Genomic DNA, 25,796 nt, shown 5'->3' with positions numbered 1-25,796 from the left:
CAGGAATTAATAACATAGACATCCTTACCCAGGTGCAAGTCCAGATCACTAGCCTACCCTGTCCACCCCTGATAAAATGAAACGATGTTGTTTACTGGTTTCAATCCCAGCCGATGATCTCCCATGATCTAACGGTTGGGAACTAGCTGTCAATTCATTTATAAATGTCCGAACTCCAGAACCCCTACCCATTGAACTACCCTGATTTCACCTTCGTCTCTATCTCTTTTGAAACCCTAGCCGCCCCCTCATTCCCACAGCGGCGGCAACACCCCAAACCATACCAAATTAACTCCTTATAACCTCCTTTCCCTCCCCTTTCCAAATCTCCAACCCATCTCCCTTAAATCCTTACCAAATGTTTCGAATCTTAGATCTAAGATCGGAATCCCAAAATCCTAAATTACCCAAATGGCCCCAAAATCACACTCTAGAGTCCTCACACCACTCTGAACCCTAAACTACAACCAATTTCCCAAAAATCCCAGCCAATTTCTTCGAATTTCTAGTCTGAAATCCTGAACCCTAGTTTTTCCCTTCTTTTGATTTTTTCTTCGGTCAATTTGTGTTGGTGTGAACCCAAAACCTCCATTAGTCGACTACTTTGGTTGAGAATAGTCGATTAATGGTAGTTTAAGTTCATTTCACCCCGGTGAAGTTCGATCGAATCCCTGACTAGTCCGGTTGGAACAAGTATGGTAATCTCTTTGCCCTTCTGTTCTCCTTTCTTTTTCTTATTATCCCTTTCATCTCCTTACTTCTAATTTAGCCGCATGATTTATGTTTTCTCTTCTTTTCTTTGACTATTAGTTTCATTAATTGCATGTTTAAGATTTCGTCTTTGGAAATCTAATTTTGCCTAGGTTCAGATTTGATTAGGTTTAGCATATTTAGGTTCTCATGATCCACTTGTTATGTTTTTCCTTTATGTTTGTTGTTCTTGCAAGTTTTGTTTCAGTGTCAGTTAAGCTAATTAAGACGGTGTTAAAGGTTAATCAGTAGCCTATTTAGCCAATTCTTGTTTGTTTTAGCTTTAACTGGATTCAACCTTGTTTTAATTAAATTTAGTTAGTTTTGATTTCTGGTTTTCTTTGCATAAGCATGCTAAATTTTGATAGTTATTTGAGTGTGAGTTAATTGCATTGTTTGTTTAGGATTAGTTGATTTTAAATTTGTCAATTAGGTTTAAACCTTAGAATTGGAACCTAAACTTAGTCTAACATCAGAAATAAAGGGTAGATACCCTAGGTTTGCAAATTAAGGCAACCGAATCAAGCTGCTGCCGGATTTTGGATACAGAAAGTCAGAAGAACACATATTCATACTCTCTCAAATGAAACTCCAGAATCATGAATCCTCAAAACTAAAAAACCACACAAACCACCTGACATTTATCATGACATTCCACTCAATCTAACCTACAAACAATACTATCATTCAAGGACATGTTAACAACATCTAATCCAATGATGTTTGACTCTACCCTAAACCATAAAAATTTGGAGTTAACAGAAAATTCTCAAATGAAAGAAAGGGCTAACAATCCGTTATCCTTTAATGCAAGTGGCATCAAAGTTATTGCTTTGTCAGAAGAAGATAGACAAAGAATTTACGAGCCTGGGAAGAATGCTATCATAGTGAAGTTAGTGGGCAAACGCATGGTGCACCACTACTTGCAAAAGAAAATCTAAGATTTATGGAGGCCAACGAAAGATTTCCAAATGATTGATCTAGGAGATGACTACTACATAATCAAGTTCAAAAATAAAGACAACATGAAAAAGCTATTCAACAAGGACCTTGGTTCATTAATGGATACTTCCACTCCATTACTAAATGGAAACCAAATTTTGTGGCTTCAAAAGAGAGGCTAACAACAACGGCAATATGGGTTAGACTCCCACAACTACCTACAGAATTTTATAATGGAAAAATACTTGAAAAAATTGGTAATGCGATTGGTCGATTATTAAGGATTGATGTTTGTACTTCAACCACACTAAGGGGAAGATATGCAAGACTATGTGTTGAAATTCCCATAGAAATCTCAGTCCAACCATTTTTATATGTAGGACAACACAAACAACACATCCATTATGAAGGTGATAACTTGCTATGCACAAATTGTGGTAGGCTAGGCCACACAAAAAACAGTGATCTTTTATTAAATTAGATGCCAAAGCAATTAAGGAAACAACCAAGGAGCAGACAACATCCTCAATTCTAGAAGATCAACAAGAGGAGTGGAAGACAGTTTCCTTCAACGAAGGAAGGAGACAAGCATCAAGAAGCATTTAACAAGATACCATCAAGCCAATCAACAACCACAAAGGTCCAGGTATCCCCGTTAAGATGTTCAATGCTAGCACTGGTAAGCACCTTGATACTAAATATTTACAGTACAAATCAAAGGATCCAAAGGATTCCACTACTTCAATGGACACAAAGTAAGAAAAAAATGCTGCTACCACCACTAAGGTAAGGAATCCGACAACCATAACCAAAACAGTAATTTCCTTACTAATAAAAAATAATTTAATATCTTGGAAAATGAGCACATGGTTTTAGAAGAAACCACTAATGAAACCATCCAAGGAAATAAGTTATTTTTTAATAATCCTAATAATAGCCATTCAAAAGAACAAATGTCCAACACAAATGAGGATTGTGCCACGTTGGATATTAACGTGTCTATTCCTAAAAAAAGTGAAAATGATTCCACGCAAGAAATATGGACAAAAGACAATTGTAACCCTTCTACTAATACTAACTCCACTACCCTTCCTACTAATGAAATAAAACATTTTGGTAATTATACTAGCTTAATCAAAAATCCGTACAAAGATCTTTCATTAGGATCTCATAATCCCTCATTCCCTGAGCATGTAAGCCAAATGGAAAATAAAGATGGCCAAGTCTTACAATTGTCCAATAACCATAACCAAGTAAATGATACTACACCCATAGAAGAAATACCTATAAATCATGGCATTGGGCAACCAAAAGCCATGCAATCGGCACCCCAAATCATTGCCCTACCACCCAATCCCTCTCAAGCAACGCCTAGCCTTTATCCCACGCCTAAGTTAGAGACCTTAAGTATTCCTATCCCCTTTCAAAATGACCAGAATTCAATCAGCCATAAGGAGAGGACCTAGGCTTATACATATTCTAAGGCAACACAGAGCAATTGCCATAGAAAATCTACCACACTTTCCTCCCCAAATAGAAAATCCTCAGATAATATACGTCCAACCCCCACAAGCACAGAACTACCAGCATGTGTCATGGATGGAAATGGGATTAATGGGCCATTCAGTATCATTCAACCTTCAAATCAACGGCCAGGACTCAATTGTCATACTTCACAACACTCAGTATTTAGCTCAACTAGTAGCGGAGGGCATGATGTTAGCCATGAACAACAACATCAATCAAGTATGGCTAAACAATATCCTACAACCCCTGGCTCCCTCTGTAAACCCTCAACTAGTGCATGCAATGAGAAATCATTGGAATTTACCAACCCATATACCCTCACATGCTCTCCTAGACATGCCATTCTTTCCCCTACAAACACTAACTAAACTCAACCCTATTTTCATGCCATGGGATCATCCCCCACCAGTTCAGGAACCACACATTCCTCAACCACCTCATCAACCCCTATAACCACCTCATCAACCCGCCCAAAACCAAGAACCAGTAGAGGCAAAAATGGAGGAGGAGGAGGAACCTTTCAATATAATCTTAGAACGAGTCCTAGAGTTCTCAAACCTAGACGGGGTGAAAGTATTTCTCTTTACGGAGATGCAAGAGAAGAGGCACGTACTCAACTGCCCACTAGCATTATACAAATGCTCGATGGACATCAGGCCACCTCAGGATCCAACGGTGGGGTATAGGGCAATGATACTAGTGCCAGCTTTGAGAAGGAACCCAATTCCGGGGACTGTAAGGGAGAATGGGGAACCACCAAATCAAAACCATAATGTCTCTATGAATCTACCTACTAATATCATTATATGGAACATAAAAGGTGGTAATAATGAAAATTTTAGGAGAAATTTCAAAGAAATGGTCGACACTCATAGACCATGCATGGTGGCCTTACTGGAAACAAGAATGGGTAACCATGTGGAACTGCTAAATGACTTCGGATTTACAGAGATAATAGAGGTTCCATCTAATGGCCAAGCTAGAGGAATTGTGCTACTATACAACCATGAGGTGGTGATTGTCCAAAACTTTGTTCGTAGAAACCAAGAAATCCATGCAATGATTGAGGTACTCCCTATACGTAAACATTAGCTTTTTAGTACAATTTATGCTAGTACTGATTTGTATAATAAATATGCCAAGTGGGTAAACCTAGAAAATATTAGTAGAAATCATATAGTCCCTTGGATGGTGGGAGGGGATTTCAATGATGTTTTTACTGCCAATGATAAGTTTGGAGGTAGGTCTCTCAATAATTCTAGAGATAAATTCCTTTGGTCTAAGATTAATAGTTGTAAACTCATTGATCTTGGTTTCAAGAGATGCAAGTTTACTTGGTCTAACCATAGGCATAAAAATAAGGGCTTAATAATGGAAAGGTTTGATAAGGTTTTTGGAAATGAAGATTGGATTGATTTATTCCCTAAAAGTTCTATAATTCATCTTCCTAAAACATACTCGGATCACAACCCTATTGTAGTAGAACTAATTCCTAAAAATAGATCCCTCCATAAACAACCCTTTAGACTAGAAACATTTTGGTGCAAATACCTGGAATTCCGATCTTTATTAAAAAATAATTGGTGTGACCCAAACTTCTTTAGAAATAGTCACAATTTTGTTCAATGCTTAAAAAATTGGAAAGCTAGTACGTTTGGTGATATTATGGGGAAAAGCGTAAATTGTGAGCTCGTCTAAATGGTATGCAAAATTCTAATAATTATGCAACGAGAATATTCTTACAAAACCTTGAAAAATAATTAAAAAGAGAGTACAATGATCTTCTATTAATAGAGGAAGATTATTGAAAAATTAGATCTAAGGTTATGTGGATAAATGAAGGTGACTCTAACACAAAATTCTTCCACATTTGTGCCTCAAATAGGAAGAGACGTATAAAATAAATTTTTTCAAGGATGATGCTGGAAATTGGATCAGTGATCCCCTCTTAATTATGTCTTATGTTAAGAATTATTTTTAAAATGCTTTCACTACTTCTCATGGCATGACTATTAGGAGAAACCCTCTAAACCATAGTTCAAATATTGGCCAGGTTAACCTTAGTGCATTGGATAGATCCTTGCAAGAAATTGAAATTAAAAGGGCTACTTTTTCTTTCAAGCCTTTTAATGCTCCGGGACCAGATGGACTCCACCCTTTTTTTACCAAAAATATTGGAGTATTATAGGCCCTTCAGTTGTCAAACTTTGTCAGGACATTTTTAGCACCCAAGTAATCCCTCCTATTATTAACAATACCTATCTTTGTCTAATACCCAAAATTCCAAATGCAAACAACATTAGGAATTTTAGGTCAATTGGACTTTGTAACACTATTTACAAAATAATCACAAAGGTTCTAGCAAATAGGCTAAAACCATTCCTAGATAACCTAATTAGTTCCTTTCAAGCTAGCTTCGTGAAAAACACAAGATCTTCTGATAATGCAGTCATTATCCAAGATCTAGTTTCAAACCTAAAAAGATTAAAAGGAAAGCAAGGTTAAATGAACCTAAAAATTGATTTGGAAAAGGCTTTTGATCGTCTTGAGTGGTCCTTTAAACATCATACCCTTTAGTACTTCAAATTTCCTCCCAGATTCTCAAAACTTCTATTAAACTGTATTTCAACTAGTTTGATAGTAGTCCTAGTAAATGGCTCCATTACAACTCTTTTGAGCCAACTAGGGGAATTAGTCAAGGGACCCCATCTCTCCATATATCTTAATCCTTTGTTTGGAAATGCTTTCAAGATATATACACTATCAAGTAGATATAAGGAATTGGGATCCAATAACCACGGGGAGGAAGTATCCAAAATTTTCCCACTTGTTCTTTGCAGACGATCTCACTTTGATGGCCAAAGCCAATAAAAAATCATGTAACACCATCAAGGGAGGTCTAGACTATTTTAGTACTATTGCTGGACAAAAAATTAACCTTTCCAAATCAAAAATTACGTTTTCAAAAAATCGTCCCGAATCTATCATAAAAGATATTACTCACATACTAGGTATTAAAAAAAGTGAGTCATTTGGTACCTACCTAGGATTTTCAATCTTAAATAATTTCCCTAGGCCAAGGGACTATCAATTCATTATTGACAAAATGAGATCCAAACTATCTGCTTGGAAGATGAAATTCATTAATATAGTTGGTAGAACAACGCTCTCACATTCTTGTTTAAACTCAATACCAAACCACTATATGTAATATACCTTACTTCCAAAAAAGATGCTCAATAAAATCGACAAGGTGCGAAGAGATTTCATCTGGGGGTCTACAAATGAGAAGAAAAAAATTCACCTTATTAGTTGGTCTACCATTTGCCAATCAAAATCAAATGGTGGTCTAGGTATACATAGTGCAACTTCAAAGAATTTATGCACATTAGCTAGTATGGTTTGGAGAATGCTTACCAATCCTACCTCTCCTTGGGCTACTCTAATAATCTCTTCTTATGCTTCTAGTAAGGCCAATAATAAAAATTCCTTTACTTGGAAGAGCATTAAAAAGTGTTGGGAGTCATGCTCTAAATGAATTATTTGGTCCCCTCACATCCTCTCTAACATGAATATTTGGGAATCCAATTGGATCCCAAGTGTAGGAAATCCTAGAGCAACAGTGGAAGGACCACGCCAAAAAAGAGATCAATTCTTAAAAATAAACGACTTATTCAATGGCAAAAATTGGGACTTTGATAAACTTTCCCTTATTATCCCCAACAACATTAAGGAAATTATTAACAAGGTTCGAATTCGTGTAAAAGGTCCAAGAAGTGACATTCCTATATGGTCACTAACTACCAAAGGTTTTTTCAAAACAAAATCTTGCTTTAAGTTACTAGAACCTCCAAAGAACAACCTTCTAGATTTTCAATGGCTTTGGAAGCTTAATTGGCCCAACAAAATAAAATTCTTTTTCGGGCAATGCCTCCATAATAGGATTTCCTATAGACAATACCTGGCAAGAATTGGTTTAAACGTAGATCCAATGTGTCCGGTATGCAGAAATAACATGGAAGAATCTATACTCCACATTTTCTTTAGCTGCAAGGCAATCAAACATTTTTGGGATAAGGTTGGGTGGCGCCACTACTACAAAGCACCAGGTGATCACTGACTAAACCAAATGAAGTCTTTTTACTATCCAATTAGGAACAATTTTATAAATTGGGACCTTTTCTTCCCTTTCATTATTTGGTATACTTGGATAAATAGAAACAATAACAATCATAATAACACCACTTCCCCAATCAATGGTGAATTTATTATTAAAAAGGCTATTCAATATAAACTCCACACTGAGAAAAGCATTTTCACTCCTCCAAAAATCCACATTAATATTGCATGGGACAAACCACCAAAAAGTTGGACTAAGCTTAATATAGATGCTAGTTATGACAATGTTACACAAAAATGTGGATTGGGAGGTATTTTCAGGGATACCAAAGGACACTGGATTGTGGGATTTGGTAAACCATCATATGCAGGTGGATCACTAAAAGCGGAGTTAAAGGCTCTACTAGAAGGGCTCAAAATGGCCAAGGAATGGATATTATACCCTCTTGCAATAGAATCAGATTCTGTGGAGGCTATCCAATCCATCTTACAAGGAAAAAGACTTTATGATGATATTATTAATGAATACAGGTAGTTAATGCACCAGCAGAAGGAGATAATCCTCCAGCACACATTCAGGCAAGGGAATAATGCAGCTCATCACATGGCAAGAAAAGCTAGGGATCAACTGGAAGGCAAGAAGTCTTTTGTTGAAGCTCCACCTTATGTAAAATATTTTGTGGAAAAAGAACTACTAGAATAATGTATTTTTGTTAAACTTCTATCTTATGATGCTTGTAATACTTTGGCAAGCCTAGGTAACCAAAGTGTCCTTTGTGACACCAAGTATGAAAACAATGTACTAATCCCTCCTCAATTATTAACATATATATTTCATGTTTGCTCAAAAAAAAAGGCAACCTAATCACCTGGTTGTTTCTAGAAGGTCCTAAAGATTGCTAGAATCGAATTGAAATCAAAATATAGGTTAGGGTTGAAATAGACGGTAATTGAAGGATTAAAATTGAGTTTTTACATGGGTTAAATATCATAAGGTTCTAGGTTTTTGGACAGCTGCCCCCCATTTTTGCAAAAGATGCTGAAATTGGGTGGGAAAAAAGACATACAACTGACAAAAGGTGTTGTACTATCCTGAAAATTCAGAATTTAGGTTAGAATATGCTCTTTTGATGCCATCTTTGTACACTTTATAAAAGAAAAAATATTCACTCATTCTCAAACACACAATCATCAGCATTTTTAGCATAAAAAGGTTCTGAAAACACACTGATTAGAGAGGAGAACCCTAGAAAATACAAAAAAGTTTTTTGCATTGGCTGGAATTGTTCCTTGGGTTTCTCTGTTAGTAAGAACTTAAAAGTTTCCGAGGGATTTCTGGTTTTCTGGGTTTAAGGAAGGTCTAAGGAAGCTGAATATTGCTGTTGATCTGCTGAATTGCTCACACTTCTGTTCTTGCTGAAATTCTCACTCCCTTTTGCTTTGTATTGATATTCAGGTACTTCATTGACCCTAAATGATATTTGAAGTGCAAGCTTGTTTTTTCACTTGAAATATGTAGCTGAAATGTGAAGATTCAATGCTAAATGTTCCCTTTTTAACTTTATTCGCATGTTTCTCCCAAGTTCATTTAGCTTCTTTTTTAATTTTAGTTTCTACAGCATTTAGTTAGTTTGTTTTAGGATGTGTTTGATGGCTACTCGCTTAATGGGAAATGTTGAATGTGAGTGTCTAATTAGTTCATTGTAATGAAATATGCAAAACTTCAAGTTAACATAAGGTTATGATAGCTTATTTGTGATAAAAGATATCATGCATGCTTGCAAGACAGTATTTAGCATATTGGTATTTTTAGAACTTCAGCTTTGATAGAATAATTGTAGGTTGATTAATGAGTAGTTTTTTAGGTTTCGTGTTGTTAGTGTTAATAGCTACACAGTGTTTTAAAGGTTCACAATATAGTTTGTTTCGGTTTTTTATGACTTTCAAAATGTTGTGTTGTTTGTGTGTGAATTGCAGTTAGTTGGGCCTCATCATGGCCTTAGCATTTGAATTATAATGGACAAATATTTGGGGTTTGGAGTTGGCCCAAATTGGGCCGCCTGGGGCTGTGGCCAGTCTCGTTTGGCTACATGTGCCTTTCGCCTCCTTCATTTGGGCTCGATCTCGAGCCCAATCTTCATCCGCGTGTCTTTCCCCAAAGATAGCTTATTTTGAATAGTGTGAATTAGGCTTAGATCTGTTCGCCCACTTGAGGATGGGCGACCAGCTACTTGATTTCACTTCTGGGCTCGACTTTGGGCCCAGTTTTTCTTTCAAATAGATTTTTTTCGGGTTTAAGCTCAAACCAGAATTGGCTTAAATAATTAAAGTCCCAGCATGTACCCCTAAATTTATTATACTAATAGTTATATATTAAGTTCAAACCTTTTGTAAGTAAGAATATCCTTAGGCCTAATTAAGTGTAATTCTTTTAAAATGGATTGAGGTGTGCCATCCTAATTGAATCGCGTATAGCCCTCTTATTAATATTATAACTTAGATATTAAACAATCTTGAACGTCCATAGCTTACTTTAGGCGTGACTTAGTCTATTATCGGGATTATGTATATGTTCGCGTAACATAATTATGATTTTTCCTAAAATAAATCGAGGTATGAGTTCACGTAGCTTCAACCAAACATTCTTAATATTAATAAAGAGTGATTAATTGTGGACACGTATGCATGACATAATTCTTGATGCGCCAAACAAAAGAGTACACGTACGCTTGACTTGTTTTAAAAATAATTCCTTAATTACGAATAAATCAAGCAATTAAAAGCAGTTAAAGGGTAAATGCACATAGGTCCTAAAAATGAGTAATTAAATAATTTAAAACAAATATAAATCACTAAGAAACCGTGCTTGAACCACGAAACCCGGGAATGCCTAACACCTTCTTCCGGGTTAACAGAATTTCTTATCTAGAGTTTCTGGTTCGCAGACTTTTAAATAAAGTCAAAAATTTCCTCGATTTGGGATTTAAAAATAAATCGGTGACTTGGGACACCAAAAATAAATTATTCCAAGTGGCGACTCTGAAATTAAATAGATAATGCTATTTCTAATAATGTAACTTTAATTAGAAAAACTCCCTTATATACCCCTCGGGTGGTAAAAAAAAGGAGGTGTGATAGCTTTGGCGACTCCGCTGGGGATAAGTACCTAGAACTTCTGGTTCAGGGTTCAAGAATTCGATCTTTTTAATGTGATTTTTATTTGGCTTTATTTATTGTTGATATTACTATATTTTGTGTACCTGATGTGCTAATTGCCATTTATTTACCGCTTTAATATTACTTGAACTGTATTAAACTGTCTCCTTGTGCCTCCCTTCTGAGTCTTCTAAAAAATGGTGCACACGTTCACGTGGCCCTCTTTTTCGGTTAGAAGTTATACCAAATAGAACGAGGATGGGCCAGCAGCAAGGCCCGGTAGACTTTCGTGCTCCCGGTATGTTGCCCCCTCTTCGGCTCGAGTTGTTCGCTCTGGCAAGCCAGGTCTAGGACACAACTCTAGGTTTAAACTTAGAATAACGTAACCTCATGCAAGATCTCTAGTAGGAACGTTTGTTTGCATCACGTGCATTTGACCCTTGGGGACTCAACACACGGGTTGGGTCCGTCTAGGACAGGTGTACCCAAAAATAACTGGCCATCCTGATGCATTTTACATGCTATGTGAATATTTATTTCGGCTTGCGTGTTGATCGGCTAGGAAAACAAGATCAATAAAAAAATCAAGAGTGAGGTAGGACAGAGAATTTGGTCGATTCTGAAAATCCCGATATTTGAAAATGCCTCGAAACTCTGCCAAAATATTTGAAAAAAAAGAGAAAAAAGGAAAATGTATTTCAAAAAAATGAGAGTGAGTCAATATCATGTTCTTTCCAATTATGTCAAAATTGACCAAACTACGCGAGTTTGATTCTCACTAGATGTGGGATACGTAGGCAACCTACATAAGGTTCGGCCTCATTTTTGCAAAAAATAACCAAATAAATGTAGCTTAGGGCTTTGGTCAAAAGAACAAGCCAACCCAGCTTCGGTCATGTCTTAAGCTGTTCTTGCCGGGATCGCCTTAGATTATCTTTCAATTGTCGAAGGGCTATTTTCTTGAAGAATGGGCAAGTCTGTCAATAAGGTGTAATTTTTCCACAAAGTACCTTCCCCCGGCCTCAAAATTTATTTGGAATTATGAAGGGGCCATGTTTACAAAAACGACCACTTTTGCCAAAATAGCATAGGGGGGCCATTTTTGGTTGATTCTCTCTTTTTGGAAATTGAAAACTTATTTCACAAAGGAGTCCACTAGAGTCAACCCTAACCTTAACCATCCACAGGTACAAATGAACATTGTCCAGAACCCGTCGCAATTGGTCATAGAGCAGGCTCAACTGCATCTTCGTATGTGGTGGAATGATTTAGATGAAGATGTTGAGGATTGGGTAAAAGAGCAGTTGGGTGCCCTTATAGACATTATGAAAATCCAACCCCCGGACGATCTAATCAAGGCTTTGGTAACCTTTTGGGATCCTGTCCACAACGTGTTCCGTTTCTCAAATTTTGCGCTCACCCCCACTATGGAGGAAATGGCCGGATATATTCATTTTGACCAGGACCTGAGGAAACAACAACTTATATTCCCAAGGGCTCCCTCTGTGCACAAGTTCTTTGATCTTTTGAATATCAGTAATCAAATGAAGAAAGCCCATGTAAACAAATGATATTGTTCTTTCTACTCCTTGTACTTCAGGTTCGGGCACTCAGCTAGGTTTGAAACGCATGAAAAGGTATTAAACAACATACAAGATAAGAGCATCTAGCAAATTCATCGTCGGTTCGCTTTCATTGTGGCATTTTTGGGAATTATGGTCTTTCCGAATGCAGAAGGGACAATAGCTACTCGTATGGCCAGAATTGAACAAATCCTCACTACTAAAAAATATCACACACTTGTTTCGTTAGTGTTGGCAGACATTTGTCCAGCATTAACTTTGTGTAAATCCGAGGCTCAATTTTTGAAGGTTGTAATGTTCTTCTTCAAATGTGGTTGATCGAGCATCTCCGCAGTCACCCCAAGTTCATGAGTTATGGTTCGAGCGAGGACAACTTCATCAAGAGTTATGAGGAAAGGGTGAAAGACTACAATTCTCCAGAAGGGTTTGAAGCCTGGGTCTCCCACGGAAGTCATACACATGACAACTTCAAAAGGCTACCTATTGATGATGGGTCTAAGGAGTATCCAACCATACACACCGCAAAGAGTTCTAAGGCAACTAGGAAGATATCAAGTGGTACCCGAAGATGCAGATTTGAGTACCCAAGTCAATGAGCTACACCTAGAAGCAACACTACCTGAGGCTTTAGTCCAACGGGATTGGAATGGTTGCTGATATCTAAAAAGTGACACCCAGGTACCAGATTTTGCGAGAGAAGAAGTGGATCCAGGTTATGTTGCGTGGTTTGAGAGAAGGTCTAGTGCGAATAATGAGCCAGAGTCCGAGCCCGAGCCTGAAAGGCCCACCAAAAGACCTCATGTTCAGGCTTTTGATGATAAAGTCTAGGAAAGGATGGCTTGGGGAGAGAAAGAGAAAAAATATCAAGTCACCATTCATACTTTGGAAGAAAAATTGAGAAACATCGTATTCAATAATGATATACAGGTGCAACAAGTTAAAGGTGAAAGGAGAAGGTTGGCCCAAGAAAATGAAGCTCTCCGAGCCCAAATCCAAAAGATGAAAATAGCAGTTGAGAACCCGGTCAGAAGCAGAAAAGATGTAAAGCTCATCTATAGCCTTACGCAGAAAGTACATGACTATGAGGATGATTTGCAAAAGACAGAGGCTGAGCTGGCAAAATCCCAGACAAAGTTGGCTAGAAATGCAGAAGAACGAGCAAGTTTCATTAGACAGTTGAACGAAAGATATGACAAAGGAGTCATGGGCTGGAAAAGGGATCTTAATAGCCTTGAGGGTGAAATGACTAAACAAGCCAAGAGCTTCAAAGCCAAAAGAGAACACTTCTACGCTTTGATGGCACAACTAGAGGAAGACCTACAACATTTGCAAGAGGAAAATCATACGGCCACCTAGGTTTTGGAGGCCAGATCTCAGTAAATTGGGCAGTTGTTACAAGAGAAGGGCATCATTAGGAAAGGGTTAGAAGAATCGCCGACTATATTGTGATGAAGTTCAACGAATGCGAGGACATGACCAGGTCCATGTTCTTCGCCACAATAATGATCTTTGTTCGTCAGATAATGGATGATCTCTATCGTATCCAGGAAGACATGGCACGTAGGCCTGCGGCAAGACCAACTAGTGTCCCTAGGGCAAGATTGGAGGCACTTATGTACTCCTAATTGTTTTCTTTTATCTTTTCAAGTCAGTATTTTCATTCCTAGAGTCTCTTTTGAGTCTGTTTTAGTTTTTCAATTCTTAATTATGTATGATCGAGTCTTTGTAATAGAGAAAAATTAGAAGTTTTTGTTTAAATGAAAATTTGAAAAACCTAAAAATTGTTTATTTGTTTTATTTCTCATTTATCCCTTGAACTACGTAATGATCTGATTCATGTGGTGTCGTGATACGTAGGCAATCCCCATCGGATCCGGTCATGGTTTTAAATAAGTCAAATAAAAGAGGAAACAAAAAAAGAGAGAAAATAAGAATAAGAGAGAGAACGAGGATAGGAGATAAAACAACGAGAGAGTGTAATGAAAAAATGCAATGGTTTAGGGGATAGACCAAAGCTGGGATGAGACACACAACCATTGCAAAATATGTAGAAACACATTTAACTGTTTAGGTGCATTGCATTCTCCAACGTGTGATACCCTATGTGTTAATTGCCTCAAACTAACTGGTTTGTTGTGTCAGCTGTTGAGATTAGGTTCTGTTCTTTAAGGTGGTTGGTTTTATGGTAACCTGGCTTCACACCTGTACTTTACAAGGTCCAAAGGAAGTGTCGAAATGATGTCAGAAATTCAGCTACCAACAATTACCCCCTTAGATGATAGCCCATTGTCGGTGATCCTGATGTTAGAGTCAGCAGTTGCTGAAGAGAACAGGGCACCACGCCTCCGCATGTTAGAAATGTGGGATGCTTGGTGTAGCGGTAGAGAGCCGCCTAGTGCAATACCTGGTTTTACTAAACTGATTCCCAGAACAAGTGGGACCTCCAACATCCCCATAAATTCCCCAACCACCCCATTCGGATACCCTATTATGTCAGCCCATTTCACTGGAATGCCTTCTAAGGTTTGCCCCAGGCTCTGGTTTCAGGAGTGTCTTCTAACATATTCACCGCACCACCAACTTTGGCTACGATACAGTCAAACATTACCCAGGCCATGTTTTGAGCCGTCATCCTTTACTTTCCAAACACCACCATTTCCATCAGACACGACTCATGTCACCCTAAACTCCTACCCTCAACAACTTTGGTATGAGTTTACCGCGGGGCAAGAGAGAACTATAAAGGGCCACTAACAAGAAAAGATCACTCAGAAAATGAAAAGTATAGAACAAAGTCTCAAGAACACACAAGGCCTGAGTGGTTAGAAAAGTGTCTCCTATGCTGACTTATGCATGTTCCCGCATGTTCATCTGTGCATCGATTTTAAGAATCCTATGTTTGAAAAGTATTAAAGACATGGGGACCCCATAGCTCACCTAAAGAGGTATTGCAATCAGTTGAGGGGAGCGGGCGGAAAAGAAGAGCTCCTAATGGCTTACATTGGGGGGGTCTAATTGGAATTGCGTCCGAATTGTATATGGATCAAGACATCTCCCGTTGGCACATGTGGGATGACTTGGCCCGAAACTTTGTCAGACAGTTACAGTACAACGTGGACATAGCGCCGGATAGAAATGCTTTGTCTAATTTCAAGAAAAAGTCTTTGGAGAGCTTCCGAGAGTACGCTGTCAAGTGTCATGAATAAGTTGCCAGGGTGAAACCCCCAATGGATGAGACCACAATAGTCAGTGTCTTCCTACAAGCCCAAGAGGCTCATTACTTCCAAAACATGATGTCCGCTATGGGCAAGCCGTTTGCGGAAGCCATAAAGATTGGGGAAATGGTAGAAAATGGTTTGAAAACAGGTCGCATCCTGAGCTAGTCTACTATAAGAGCTACTTCTCAAGCAATCTAGAGTGGGTCAGGGGGCGCAGCAAATTGGAAAAAGAAAGAAGAAGTGGCAATGATGGCCACAGGTCTGAGAAACCCCTATCAACCTTGAGGTTACTTCGGTTCCTCCTCAAAAACCCCACAACATTATTACCCTCACCAAGATGCGGCGTATGCCATAGATCCTTAGCCCTATGTAGTGATGAATGCCCAGCCATGCACTCGGCCACATCGACAGTACAACTAGAATTGAGCTCCACCTCCCAGAAATAACTCTCCTCACCAAGCTCCATATAATCCCCGTCCCCCACAGAATACCTATCCATATAATGTCAGTGCCCGTGGGCCACCCAGAAAGAACAACTTCACACCCATTGGTGAGTCGTATTCCAGCCTCTTCTGAAAGTTGGTCCAAATGGGTCTGTTGCAGCCCGTACCTCCAAACAAGCAAAATCTAGAGTTGCCCTCCTATCGACACGGTACCTGATGTGCTTATCATTCAGGGGCAGGAGGGAACAACACTGAGGATTTTTGGACCCAAAAAAGGGCGGTTGAAAACCTGATAGAACAAAAATGGGTAGTCTAAGGGATGAAGAGGTCCCCAATGTAACAAACAACCCATTACCTGCTCACAACAACGGGCCGGTTATTACGATGATTTGTGAATATAAAGAGTTTGACCCGGCTTTGAAAGATATCATTGCTATTGCTGATATTGAAAAGAATCCCAAAACGGCAGCAAAGCAAGCAAATGATGAGAAGAAAAACTCCCATTCCTCAAAGGGTACAGAAGGTTGTGGAAACCAAGACCGGGGTAGTACCTCCTAAAGATGTCATTCTATATGTTCCCAGGTCACCATGGAAAGAACAGTTTGTGTTAAGTCCCTCCAAAAGGTTTAAGCAAAATAAGGTCACGCTGACGGTACCGAAGATGTACATACCAAAGGGGATTTATGTGGCGCGGGGGCCATTAATTTCGTCAAGGCTGACTGAGCCCGTGGTTATCAGCCGCACACCACAGAAGCCCATGAAGGATCCCACTGCTATCCCTTAGAACTACAACAAAGCTATAGTAACATACAAGGGAAAAAATCATGGGGGAAGTAAATGAAACAAACCCGTCTGGGAAGTACCTCAATCTGGAAGAAGTAAACAATGCCAAATAGAAGCATTTTCCGCTTTAAAAGCCAATCAGTGCCGAAGAGGTAGAGGAATTCTTCCGAAAGATGAAAACTATGGACTACGGTGTAATTGACCAACTCTAGAACACTCCTTCCCAGGTCTCACTTTTGGATTCATAAGCTTGAGTGAACATTAGAAAGTATTGATAAAAAACCTTAATGAGGCATATCTTCCAGTCGAGACCACTGTTGAACAACTGGAAAGAATGGCGGAACAATTTTTTGAAGTCAACCGGATCTCATTCAGCCAAAATGACTTGCCTCCGGAAGGGGCTGCCCACAACAAAGCTCTTCATATGACTATTAAGTGTGAAGGATACTACGTGAAAAAAGTCATGTTGGATGGCGGATCTGGGGTTGATATCCGCTCTCTCTCAACTTTGCAAAGAATGGAAATTGGGACTGAGAGAATCTGGCCTAACAATGTTTGTGTACGCACTTTTGATGGCGTCAAGAGAGACACAATGGTGGAGTTTGATTTGATCCTAACCATCGACCCTGTGGATTTTGAAGTGACTTTTCAGGTTTTGGACATGGACAACTCCTACAACTTTCTCCAAGGAATGCCTTGGATCCATGTGGCAGGGGTTGTAACTTCAACTCTCCACCAGATGGTTAAGTTTGAGCATGAAGACCAAGAAATCGTGGTTCATGAAGAAGATGAACAATCAATTTACAAGGACCCGTCAGTCCCATGTCTGGAGGCTAAAGAAGGTAGCGAGCACATAGTCTACCAAGCTTTTGAGATTGTTATCACAGACCAATGTGAGGAAGGAACCCCGTGTCCTCAACCCTTTCTGTCCAACGCATCAATCATAGTTTCCAGTGAGATGATCAGGCATGGCTACAAGCCCGGGAAAGGGCTCCGGGCATCTTTGCAAGGCATTACGGATCCCATCACCTTAACTGCCAGTGAGAACTTATTTAGTGTCGGTTTCCAAGCAACAGAAGCCGATGTGAAATGAGCTAAAGAACGTAAGAATGGCGTGTGGCTTCTACGTCAGCCGGTCCCATATGTCTCCAGAACTTTTGTTAAACCAAGGTACATAGAGAAAGAAGGTGAGGCCTTCACTGCCGAAGAAATTGAGGACATCTGTGGGGAAACGAGGCACATGTTATTTGAGGCTCGTATGGTCCAGCCGTGTGAAGGCTAAAGCACTACTGAGGTGCAGTATATAGGGCCCAATGCCAAGCTTCAAAATTGGAAGGCTACTCCGTTCCCAGTAAGGCGGGAATCCCGATAGTTCAGTCTTTCCATCTTTTCTGTATTCCGAGTTATTTCAGGGTGTAACTCCAATGTCTTTAGTTTATTGTCTTTAAAATTCGAATGTAAACCCTTCTATCTTAAAATTCAATGAAATAAATCAATATTTCATCGTCTATGAATCTCTTTCTTTATTCTTTATGATTTTGTTATTTTTCTTATTTCTTCTTTCAATTCTAATAATGCGAACTTAGATAACATGACATGCTTACGGACTTCATGCCCAGATATTAGCACGCCATCTCACTGTGAAATAATGAATCAAGAACCAGAATATGATGAAGATGAGGCTTTTAGGGAAATAAATCGAGAACTGGAACAATTTGAGAATAAGCCTAAGCCAAACTTAAATAAAACTAAGCCAATTAATTTGGGTAGTTCAGAAGAGGTCCAAGAAACCATGATAAGCATTCACACTGATGAAATACTAGGACTGAGTGTTGATTTAGTAGTGCACAAATTGCCAACTTACCTTGATTATCCCGTGGTCCAACAAAAATAGAGAAAGTTCAAACCCGACATCAGTGACAAGATGAAAGAAGAGGTCACCAAATAATTAAAAGCAGGTATGATCTGTGTGGTCCGATAAACCACATGGTTGGCTAATACGTCCCAGTGCCAATGAAATATGGGGAAACCTGAGTGTGTGTTGACTATCGAGATTTGAACAAAGGGAGCCCCAGGGACAACTTTCCATTACCAAACATCCACATCCTTGTTGACAACTGTGCCAAACATGAGATACAGTCTTTCGTATATTGTTATGCTGGGTATCATCAAGTCCTGATAGATGAAGAGGATGCAGAAAAGACGGCCTTCACCACACCTTGGGATACTTATTGTTACAGGGTCATGCTGTTCGGTTTGAAGAACGCCGATGCAACGTACATTAGAGTTATGACTGCCATTTTCCATGACATGATGCACCATGAAATTGAGGTGTGTGTGGATGATTTGATCATTAAATCAAGAACGCAAGACGACTATGTGCGGTATCTGAGAAAGTTCTTTGAGCGTCTATGTAAGTATGACCTGAAGTTAAATCCAGTTAAGTGTTCATTTGGAGTTCCGTCTTGGAAACTTTTGGGTTTTATAGCCAGTCGGAGGGGCATCGAGCTAGATCCAACAAAGATAAAGTCTATTCGGGATTTGCCTCCTCCGAGAACCAAGAAAGAGGTTATGAGTCTATTGGGAAGGATGAATTACATCAGTTGGTTCATTGCCCAGTTGACTTCCACATGTGAACCCATATTTAAGCTATTGAAAAACGATGCGGCGATTAGATGGACAGATGAGTGTCAAGAAGCTTTCGACAAAATCAAAGAATATCTGTCGAATTTGCCAGTCTTGGTCCCACCCAAACCTGGAAGGCCTTTGTTTTTGTATTTGACAGTGTTGGAGGATTCCATTGGATGTGTTCTCAGGCAACATAATGTGAGCGGAAAGAAAGAACAAGCCATATACTATATGAGCAAGAACTTCACTAGTTAAGAAGCCAAATATAGTTTGTTGGAAAGAACTTGTTGCGCCCAAACTTGGGTCGCTCAGAAGATTAGGCATTACTTGTTTGCGTACACCACCTACCTCATAACCAGATTAGATCTTTTGAAGTATATATTCCAAAAGTCGATGGCCACGGGAAGGTTAGGAAAATGGCAAATCCTGTTCACCGAGTTCGACATAGTCTATGTCACCCGCACAACGATGACAGATCAAGCTTTGGCGGATCACTTAGCTGAGAATCCTGTTGATGATGAATATCATCCTTTGAGTACTTACTTTCCGGACGAGGAAGTAAATTCAGTTGAGGTAATTCCAGAGGACACTAATTTTTGGAAAATGTTCTTCGAGGGAGCTGTGAATGTAAAAGGTATTGGGATTGGGGCAATTTTGATCTCACCCACTGGTCAGCACTATCATTCCACAACCTGGCTTCGGTTCTTCTGCACGAACAACATTGCCGAGTATGAAGCCTGCATTATGGGCATGAACATGGAAATCGATCAGGATGTGGAAGAATTGTTAATCATGGGAGATTCTGACTTGACTATCCGACAAGCTCAAGGTGAAAGGGAAACTCGAGATGTCAAACTTCTTCCATACAGGCAACATGTGGAAGATATTAGCAAATAGTTCAAATGCGTCGAGTTCAGGTACATTCCTCGGTTTCACAATGAGTTAGCCGATGCACTAGCTGCTCTGGCCTCGATGCTGCCATATCCAGGCAATGTCCACATTGACCCATTGGAAATCCAAATCCGAGAAAGACATGGTTATTGCAGGCTTGCCAGTGGCTTCTTCTTGAGCGGAGAGGTATTGTACAAAAGGACTCCAGATCTGAACTTTCTAAGATGTGTGGATGCCCAAGAGGCCAGAAGAATCATGAATGAAGTGCACGCAGGAGTGTGCGGTCCCTATATGAATGGATACGTCATTGCAAAGAAAATCTTTCTGTTAGGTTATTACTAGATGACTATGGAAAAGGATTGCTTCGGTTTTGTCCGAAAGTGTCATTACTGTCAGGTACACGGTGACCTGATTCATGCACCGCCTTCAAAATTACATCCTATATCAGCACCGTGGCTGTTCGTTGCTTGGGCTTTGGGTGTCATTGGGCCAATCGAGCCAAAAGCTTCAAATGGGCATAGATTCATATTAGTTGCCATTGACTATTTCACAAAGTGGGTTGAAGCAGTCACTCTCAAAGCTGTCACCAAGAAAGCAGTGGTGGATTTTGTCCATTCCAACATTATTTGTCATTTTGGTTTTCCTAAAACCATCATTACGGACAATTTTGCAAATTTGAACAGTCATTTGATGAGGGAGGTATGCGAACATTTAAGATCATGCACCGGAATTCTACCCCATATCGGCCCAAAGCTAATGGCGTTGTTGAAGCAGCAAACAAAAACATCATGAAGATCCTCAGGAAAATGATTCAAAGTTTCAGAGAATGGCATGAAAAGATGTTGTTTGCATTGTTGGGATATCGCACAACTGTGTGCACATCAGTTGGGGCAATACTTTATCTATTTGTTTATGGCACTATATCCATAATACCCATAGAAGTGGAAATTTCATCTCTCTGAATCATCGTTGCAGCTGAGATTGAGGATAATTAGTGGGTCAAGACCCGTCTAGAACAGTTAACCCTAATTGAGGAAAAGTGGATGGCTGCAGTTTACCATAGGCAGTTGTATCAACAAAGAATGGTCCGTGCCTATAATAAGAAAGTGCGGACTAGGAACTTTGAAGTGGGGCAAGTTGTTTTGAGACGTATTCTCCCGCACCACAATGAAGCGAAAGTAAAGTTCTCTCCAAACTGGAAAGGCCCATACATTATAAGAAAATTGGTTCCAATCACACCAAAACAAAAATTGGAGAATCTTGATGAGCTGGTTAACTTTCTTTGATTACCCTTTTTGGAACCAGAAAATGCTTGTAAAAAAATAAAAATAAAATAAAATAAATCAAAAACAAAGTTTCCCTGAACTACGTTCGACTTGATTCCGAAAGGATACGTAGGCAGCCTCTCTCTGGGTTTCAATCACACCAAAACAAAAATCCACATCCCTCCAAAGTTGAAACTGGGCTAGAATTTATAATGGTTCGGCGACGGTTTGCCTGAAAGGTTCCAAAGTTGTAATTCAATCCAAACTCTTTTTACCCAAAATCCTGTTCAAGTCCTTCCGATCAATCGATAAAAATGTTCAAGATTGAAAGAGGTGATTTCTTCGATCTGATACCTTCAAATGAGAGAAATAAAATGAGAGAGTTCTATTGGTGAAAACCCACATAGGCACCATAAGGCGACGATGAGTAGAGAAATTGAAAATGAGAGAGTATTGCTAGTGAAAACTCGTAAAGAGCACTATAAAGTGACGGTAACAGGATAAATGAGAGAGGTCAGTTGGTGAAAACCTGCAAAGGGCGCTACTGATCGATAAAGGGAATCACTTACAACCATCGCCACTGATGAGAGTCCTAACAAGGATTCTCGGTTTTGAGATATGGATTATGAGGGGTTTTTATGAAATATTTGATGGTTGCACAGATCGAGTATCCAGTCCAAGAAGCATGTCATGTCTATTGAAGTCTGCATGCACTCCAGGTAAGTCCTTCTTTCCTTTCCCTGAAAGGGACACTTCTCATTTAAATTCATTATCATGTCCTTTGTTTACTTTTCTTTGAATCTCTTTCGGTCTAATTCTCCTCCGAAACTAATACAAAGAAAAGGTGGCAAGACTGGTTTTATAGGATTTTGTCTAATAGAAAGTTAAAATTCAAGAAAAGAAAAGCACCCAGCCTCAACAGGTGCATCAAGTCGATCTTAGCTGGCTATGATTGGCTGATGCCCCAGAGTCCAAACACTGGAAAGTAAAGGAAATCAACGTCAAGTGCCCATAAAGGCAAAATAAAATGAGAAGGACAAGCCACACACGGGTTAACCATCATGTGGAATTGTGGAAAGTCAAGATCCCTGGGTTTAGAAAAGAGATAGATTTCCAGAAAGCCAGTGAGAAACGTAGATTTTATCGAAAGAGTTGGGCCGTGGTCAAGTGATCGAAACTATCAAGGCCACAAAACCAACCACCGTTTCAAACTGACAAATTGTTATTTGATTTGAAAATAGGAAGACAGGTGCAGTCCAAATCAACTTTGCAAGAAGCATGTGCTGTAAAAGCAAGGCACGTAGAAACCAAAATGGTTCTGCAGCAAAAATTGACCCGCAAAGGGAAGCCTTTTATAAACAATTCATTCTTTCCCCTAAAAGTAAAGTTAAAAAAAAAGAAAAGAAGAAGAAGAAAAATTCAAAATCATGGTAGCTTTGGGTCTCCAATCTCTAGCTACGTTTTACCAACATAGGGTCTCATTCCATAGTCACTGTCAGCATAACCTGGTAGCCTTCTCCAGTATAGGATCCCACTCCCTAGTTGATCCCCGGCATAACCCATGGACCTCCCCGGCATAACCCGAGGACCTTCTCCGGCATAACCCGATGACCTCCCCAGCATAACATGTGGATCTCCCCGACATAACCCTAGGACCTTTTCCGGCATAACCCGTGGACCTCCCCGGCATAGTTTGAGGACCTTTTTCCGGCATAACCCGATGACTTTCCCGGCATAACCCGTGGACCTCCCCGGCATAACCCGAGGACCTTTTTTCAGCATAAACCGATGACTTTCCCGGCATAACCCGTGGACTTCCCTAGCATAACCCGAGGACCTTTTCCGGCTAACCCGATGACTTTTCCGGCATAACCCGTGGACCTCCCCGGCATAACCGGAGGACCTTTTCCGGCATAACTCGATAAATTTTCCGGCATAACCCCGATGACCTTCCTCTGCATAACCCAAGGACCTTTCCGGCATAACCCGGTCATTTTTCCAGCATAACCTGGTAATCTTCCGAACTTTGGGCCTCCGATCCCCATTTGATTTCATTTTAGATATAGGGTCTCTACTCCTTAATCTCTTTTTCTCAGGGACACAGAATCCCGATTTTATTGCTTTCAATAAAGAAATAGTTTAGATTTTGTTACAATAACTCACGAAATTTTCCAAGTGAAAACCGGGGCAGAAAACTTTTGTTCTTTTGTTTGTTTTGGTGTCTGAGCAGGTTATACCTCAAGACACAGGGTTCGATGTAACCAAAAGGAGAAGTCTCAATCCAGAATAAAAGAAAAGAAAGAATAAGAAAAGAAGTGAACCTCAAGTGCAGAAGCGGAGAGAAGATGCAGACTGCTCAAGATATGATTTAAGTTACGAGCATTGCATGTCCCGCCTTGATCAGAAAAGCCGAAGAAGAACGGACCAGTGTTTGCAGTTAAACGAGCATCGAGATTCAGATCAGAGTTAGCATAAAGAATCTGCCAAGACTCAAGATCAAGCTTTAGAATGTTTATAGATAGGAATCTTGTAACTTGTAGCTGTTAGGTTTAGCTAGTTTGATTTTTCATCTTTTATTTCGGTGTAATACGGAGCTCAGCAAACAGAAACAACAACAACAACAGTGAAATCACAGTCTTCCGGTAGTCCCAGCCACCAAAACTTCCAGAACTACACTGACCTAATTCCATTATAGCCAAGGATATGTAGGCAACCTCTGAAGCAAGGTTCGGTCAGACTTTTTCAAAAGATGATTCCCATGGAGTTTCAAACGGGTAAAAATCGCTCGTAATTGCTCATTTTATCTTTGCCCGAAAACCCTTTGTGTTTCCGAGCAAAGTGAGGCAGCTGTGAGCATATGATTTTTTGCCCTATATGAAATACTCCTATAAAATCAAAGAAAATATATTTTTTCCAATTATTTGCAATTTTATAGGATTTTTGTAGGATTTTATTAATTGTTTGCATTCTATGCACGTTTAATCTTTGTTAAAAATCATAAAAAATATTTAAAATACCATGCATTGCATTTAGATTTTATTTTTATATTTTTTAGGATTAATTAGCTAATTATTTGTTTTATTGAAAATGAAAATCACAAAAAATGGCCCATTTTTAAATTTTTGTTTTTAATTCTTAGACTAGTGATTTTTCTCTTTTAGTTTAAGATCAAGTAATTGCTATAAAATTTAAATTAGATAATTAACTTAATTTTACATTTTAGACTAAATTAGAAATTTAATTTAGGATTTTTAATTAAAGAAAAAGAAAAAAAAAAAAAGGAAATAAGAAAAGAACTGAGGAAAAGGATTTGTTTTGAATTTGGGCTATTTTAATACCCAACTCCATTCCCAATGTCACGACCCAAACCGAAGGGCCACGACGGGCACCCGGTGCCTTACTCAACCGATTACCAACGTAACATATCTTTCTTATCATGTTATCATGAGTAAATGAGCCAGAAAACCCGTCATGAGATAAAAGGAATAAAACATAAGGGAATACTCAACATATGAAGACCCGACATGATATACAAACTAATATATGTGACATACGGGCCTATAAGGCCGACATGACCATTAGTAAACTCGAAACATAGGCCGACAAGGCCATACAATTATCCATACACCTGACATCTCTGTCTACAAGCCTCTAAGTGTACATAAAATAATAAAGGTCGGGACAGGGCCCCGCCATACCAATCAATATATATCTAAAGCATACTGACCAAACAGGCAACTCCGAAGCAAGTGGAGTGCACCAACACCTTCGCTGAGCTCATAGCCTACTAGGAGGACTGTCAACCTATTAATCGGGACCTGCGGGCATGAAACGTAGCGTCCCCAGGTAGAAGGGACGTCAGTACGAATAAAGTACCGAGTATGTTAGGCAGGAAAGCATAAACAAGAACAGTAATATAAAGAGAGAGATAGAGGAGAGACAACCTGTAACATCTGAGTGCCTCTGGGGGTTACTGATATTAAATGCACAATACATATATATACATAAACTTTTTAAAATATTCGCCTCTGTGGGCATAATCATCATCATATCGTACCCGACCTCAAAGAGGACTCGGTAAAACCCAACTGATCAGTGGTTGCACAATAGGTGTCGTACCCGGCCGACTATAGTGCGGCTCGGTAGAGTAAAATAGATACATATATATAATGCATGCTCAACTCATGGAATCACCTTCTAAACCTTTTGGAGTGACTTAAGAGCACTATGGACATCCATACCCTCAATATGAACCTTAGTAGGATTCAAGGATCATACACACTTGCTTAGAATAATTTTATAAGGAAAGAACCACATGGACAACCTTAGTTGCTAGGAGTAGATCCGTTATGAAGTAGCGTATTCATTTCACTTTAGATCATGCCAAAAGAAAGAAGAAAGTGCCTTAACATACCTTAAACCCGTTGAGTCCCTAATCCCTTCCAACCAACTCTTCAAACAAGTCAACGCAATCTATCAGAGTATAAGGAT

The sequence above is a fragment of the Nicotiana tabacum genome, chromosome 8 (assembly GCF_000715075.1).
Source record: "Nicotiana tabacum cultivar K326 chromosome 8, ASM71507v2, whole genome shotgun sequence".
Classification (NCBI taxonomy): domain Eukaryota; kingdom Viridiplantae; phylum Streptophyta; class Magnoliopsida; order Solanales; family Solanaceae; genus Nicotiana; species Nicotiana tabacum.
This window is presented reverse-complemented; position numbering follows the sequence as displayed.